Raw genomic sequence first — 5,739 nt, forward strand, 5'->3', positions numbered from 1 at the left:
TGCTTTTTTCCTATTTTAGAGTTTCACAAAAAAGGAATATCAAACGGAGTCCAAACGGAATGAAACCTTCGGGAACGTGATTTTCTCAACGAACATGATCCAGGAGAGTTGGAGTGGGCGTCAAGAAACAATCGAGGAGGCCACGAGGCAGGGGGGCGCGCCTACCCCCTTGGGCGCACCCTCCACCATCGTGGGCCCCTCGTTGCTCCACCAACGTACTTCTTCCTCCTATATATATCCACGTACCCCCCAAACATCCAGGAGCACCACGAAAACCTAAGTCCACCGCCGCAACCTTCTGTACCGAGAGATCCCATCTTGGGGCCTTTTCCGGAGCTCCGCCGGAGGGGGCATTGATCACGGAGGGCCTCTACATAAACTCCATGGCCTCTCTAGTGATGTGTGAGTATCTTACTTCAGACCTTCAGGTCCATTGTTATTAGCTAGATGGCTTCTTCTCTCTCTCTGGATCTCAATACAAAGTTTTCCTCTATCTTCTTGGAGATCTATTCGATGCAATCTTCTTTTGCGGTGTGTTTGTCGAGATCCGGTGAATTGTGGGTTTATGATCCAGATTATCTATGAAAAATATTTGATTCTTCTCTGAATTCTTTTATGTATGATTGGTTTATCTTTGCAAGTCTCTTAGAATTATCAGTTTGTTTTGGCCTACTAGATTGATCTTTCTTGCAATGGGAGAAGTGCTTAGCTTTGGTTTCAATCTTGCGGTGCTCGATCCCTGTGACAGAAAGGGAAACGACACGTATTGTATTGTTGCCACGAGGATAAAAAGATGGGTTTTATATCATATTGCATGAGTTTATCCCTCTACATCATGTCATCTTACTTAAAGCATTACTCTGTTCTTATGAACTTAATACTCTAGATGCATGCTGGATAGCGGTCGATGTGTGGAGTAATAGTAGTAGATGCAGAATCGTTTCGGTCTACTTGTCACAGACATGATGCCTATATACATGATCATACCTAGATATTCTCATAATTATTCGCTTTTCTATCAATTGCTCGACAGTAATTCGTTTATCCACCGTAATACTTATGCTCTTGAGAGAAGCCACTAGTGAAACATATGGTCCCGGGGTCTATCTTCCATCATATTAATCTTCCAGCACTTAGCTATTTCTATTGCCATTTATTTTAGTTTGCATCTTTATTTCTCTTTATCATAAAAATACCAAAAATATTATCTTATCATATCTATCAGATTTCACTCTCGTAAGTGACCTTGAAGGGATTGACAACCCCTTTATCGCGTTGGTTGCGAGGTTCTTATTTGTTTGTGTAGGTGCGTGGGACTCGAGCATGATCTCCCACTGGATTGATACCTTAGTTCTCACAAACTGAGGGAAATACTTACGCTACTTTACTGCATCACCCTTTCCTCTTCAAGGGAAAACCAACACAGTGCTCAAGAGGTAGAAAGATCCTTTATGCATATTAATACCCCTCTGATTATGAACATCAATATGAGTTGTGAGTAGTTATGTTTGTTCCCGAGGACATGGGAGAAGTCTTGCTATAAGTAGTCATGTGAATTTGGTATTCATTCGATATTTTGATGAGATGTATGTTGTCTTTCCTCTAATGGTGTCATGTGAACGTCGACTACATGACACTTCACCATTGTTTGGGCCTAGGGGAAGGCATTGGGAAGTAATAAGTAGATGATGGGTTGCTAGAGTGACAAAAGCTTAAACCCTAGTTTATGCGTTGCTTTGTAAGGGGCTGATTTGGATCCATATGTTTCATGCTATGTGTCGGGTGGTAGGTGCGACATATGCCAACGGGTGGCTTGTCATTGTGGGAGCCAGTAAGACATCGTCGGTGCCTGGAAACGGGATGAGGCGAAGACATGCACGCCAGCGAATCTTACCTAGCTTCGGGGCTCTCTGTGGAGATAACACCCCTACTGCTGCTCTGCGGGGTCTCCGCATGATCACTAGATGGACAAGTAGCTACACAATGCTCCTTGAGCTGTTCGGTGGGAGGAGGAAGAAGGGCACGGCTAGCTTGCTTCTTCTCCTTGTGTAGTGTCTAGAACTAACAGGGGGTCGAACCCTTTGCATGGGTGCCCCGGGGGGGTTATATAGGCCTACCCCCTGGGGGTACAATGGTAATCCGACTGGGCGCGGGGCCCAGCCGTCTGTGACTGCGCTCGCCGGCTTCTACGCCGGCTGCTGGGGCCCGCCGACTGGTGGGTCCCGCCGGCTGCTGGCCCCTTGGTCGACAGGCAGGCCCCACTGTCCAGGGCCTGGTCGGCGGCTGGTTACTGTCGCTCCATCTTGGTGACGTGGGCTTCGTCGTGGTAGGCGCGGCTACAGTGCCGCCGCCCGTCGGGCGATCGCTGTAGCCTCACCGCGTCTTGTCTCCTTAATGGGGCGTCTCCTTCGAGGGAGGTGGCAAGCCGGCTAAGGGGAGACGGCTCTGTCTTGGGCCGACTGGGGGGAGGCGTGGCCGCCTTCGGGTGTGTCTCTGCCCGAAGGGGCCCACCGTCTGTGGGCCGCGCTAGCGGCTCGTCGTGGGTGACACCAGGGTCAACATGGCAACAGTGACGCGCCGAACGGGTCATGCCCACTCCGTACGGCGCCCTGTGCCAGGCGTGCTCCGGGATTCAGGGGTGGTAGGCTTCACTGTAGCCACGCCCCGTCACATCGCCGCTAGGTGGATGCAAACTTTGAGGGTACGGTCTCGACCGCTTTATGGGAGACGGCTTCTTGGAGTCGGCATTCTAGCGGCTGGCTTCTCGAAGTCGGCCCTCCCATGGCTTTCTTCATGAGGGCTAAAGTCGGGCCACCTTCCGAAAGCCGGCCTGAGTGACAGCCAGCAAGGGGAAGGCGGCCCCATGTCTTGGATTCTTGAGAGCCGGACGGGCTCGTAATTTTTTTCAGAAGGGCCAGGGGCAGCCGGCTAGGCTACCCATGGCTATTTACTCCGACACTATGGTTAGGTTTACATTAATACTTCTTTTGTAGTTGCGGATGCTTGCAAGAGGGGTTAATCATAAGTGGGATGCTTGTCCAAGGAAGGGCAGTACCCAAGCACCGGTCCACCCACATATCAAATTATCAAAGTAACGAACGCGAATCATATGAGCGTGATGAAAACTAGCTTGCCGATAATTCCCATGTGTCCTCGGGAGCACTTTCCTTTATATAAGAGTTTGTACAGGCTTGTCCTTTGCTACAAAAAGGATTAGGCCATCTTGTTTCAGCTTATTTACTTTTGTTACTTGTTACCCGTTACAAATTACCTTATCACAAAACTATCTGTTACCGATAATTTTAGTGCTTGTAGAGAATACCTTACTGAAAACCGCCTGTCATTTCCTTCTGCTCCTCGTTGGGTTCGACACTCTTACTTAGCGAAAGGACTACAATAGATCCTCCATACTTGTGGGTCATCAGGACTCTTTTCTGGCACCGTTGCCGGGGAGTGAAACGCCTTTGGTAGGTGAAATTTGATAAGGAAAGATTTATATAGTGTGTTGAGATTTACTATCACTTGTTACTATGGAAAGTAATCCTTTGTGGGGCTTGTTAGGGGTATCTTCACCCTGACCAGTAGAGCAAAGAGTTGCTCCTCAACCTACTAAACCTACTGAAAATGTTTACTTTTAAATTCCTTTGGGTATGATAGAGAAACTGCTAGCTAATCCTTTTACAGGAGATGGAACATTGCATCCCGATTTGCACCTAATCTATGTGGATGAAGTTTGTGGATTATTTAAGCTTGCAAGTATGCCCGAGGATGTTATCAAGAAGAAGGTCTTCCCTTTGTCTTTGAAGGGAATGGCATTGACATGGTTTAGGCTATGTGATGATATTGGATCATGGAACTACAACCGATTGAAATTGGAATTTCATCAGAAGTTATATCCTGTGCATCTGGTTCATCGTGATCGTAATTACATATATAATTTCTGGCCTCGTGAAGGAGAAAGCATCGCTCAAGCTTGGGGGAGGCTTAAGTCAATGTTAATTCATGCCCCAATCATGAGCTCTCAAGAGAAATTATTATTCAAAAAATTTATGCTCGACTTTCTCTCAATAATCGCTCCATGCTCGATACTTCTTGTGTTGGATCTTTTATGATGAAGACTATTGAATTCAAATGGGATTTATTGGAAATAATTAAACGCAACTCTGAATATTGGGAACTCGACGAAGGTAAGGAGTCGGGTATAACACCTAAGTTTGATTGTGTTAAATCTTTTATGGATACCGATGCTTTTCGTGAATTTAGCACTAAATATGGACTTGACTCTGAGATAGTAGCTTATTTTTGTGAATTCTTTGCTACTCGTGTTGATCTCCCTAAGGAGAAGTGGCTTAAATATAATCCTCCCATCGAAGTAAAAGTAGTTGAACCTATTAAAGTTGAAGAAAAGACTATCACTTATAATGTTGATCCTATTGTTCCTACCGCTTATATTGAGAAACCACCTTTCCATGTTAGAATAAAGGATCATGATAAAGCTTCAACTGTGGTTCGTAAGAGTAATACTAGAACACCTACACCCTCTGAGCAAATTAAATTTGAACCTAGTATTGCTATGGTTAAGGATCTCTTGTCCAATAATATTGATGGGCATGTTATTTACTTTTGTGATGAAGCTGCTAGAATTGCTAGACCCGATACTAAAAATAAACATAGACATGTTGTAGGCATGCCTGTTATTTCTGTTAAAATAGGAGATCATTGCTATCATGGCTTATGTGATATGGGTGCTAGTGCGAGTGCAATACCTCATTCTTTATATGAAGAAATTATTCATGATATTGCACCTGCTGAGATAGAAGGTATTGAGGTTACAATTAAGCTTGCCAATAGAGATACTATTTCACCGATTGGGATTGTTAGAGATGTTGAAGTCTTGTGTGGGAAAGTTAAATATTCTGCTGATTTTCTTGTTCTTGGTTCCCCACAAGATGACTTTTGTCCCATTATATTTGGTAGACTCTTATTGAATACTACTAATGCTAAGATGGACTGCAAAAAGGATATTGTTTCTTTTGGTTTAGGGGATATGTCTCATGCTTTTAAATTTGCTAAATTTCATAGACAACCCCATGATAAATAATTGCCTAGTAAAGAAGAAAATATTGGTCTTGCTTCTATTGCCGTGCCTCCTAATGATCCTTTAGAAAAATATTTGCTAGACCATGAAAATGATATGTTTATGAATGAAAGAAGGGAAATGGATGAATTATTCTTTAAACAAGGACCTATTTTGAAACACAACTTGCCTGTTGAAATTCTAGGGGATCCTCCTCCACCCAAGGGTGATCCCGTGTTTGAGCTTAAACCATTACCTGATACTCTTAAATATGCTTATCTTGATGAAAAGAAGATATATCCTGTTATTATTAGTGCTAACCTTTCAGAGCAGGAAGAAGAGAAATTATTGAAAACTCTGAAGAAGCACCGTGCTGCTATTGGATATACTCTTAATGATCTTAAGGGCATTAGTCCCACTCTATTCTAGCATAAAATAAAATTGGAGAAAGACGCTAAACCGGTTGTTGATCACCAACGGCGGTTAAATCCTAAGATGAAAGAAGTGGTAAGAAAAGAAATACTAAAGCTTCTGAAGGCAGGTATAATTTATCCTGTTGCTGATAGTCAGTGGGTAAGTCATGTCCATTGTGTCCCTAAGAAAGGAGGTATTACTATTGTTCCAAATGATAAATATGAATTGATCCCACAAAGAATTGTTAC

The sequence above is a fragment of the Triticum urartu genome, chromosome 3A, assembly GCF_056163025.1.
Source record: "Triticum urartu cultivar PI428250 chromosome 3A, HENAU_Tu73, whole genome shotgun sequence".
Taxonomy (NCBI): Eukaryota; Viridiplantae; Streptophyta; class Magnoliopsida; order Poales; family Poaceae; genus Triticum; species Triticum urartu.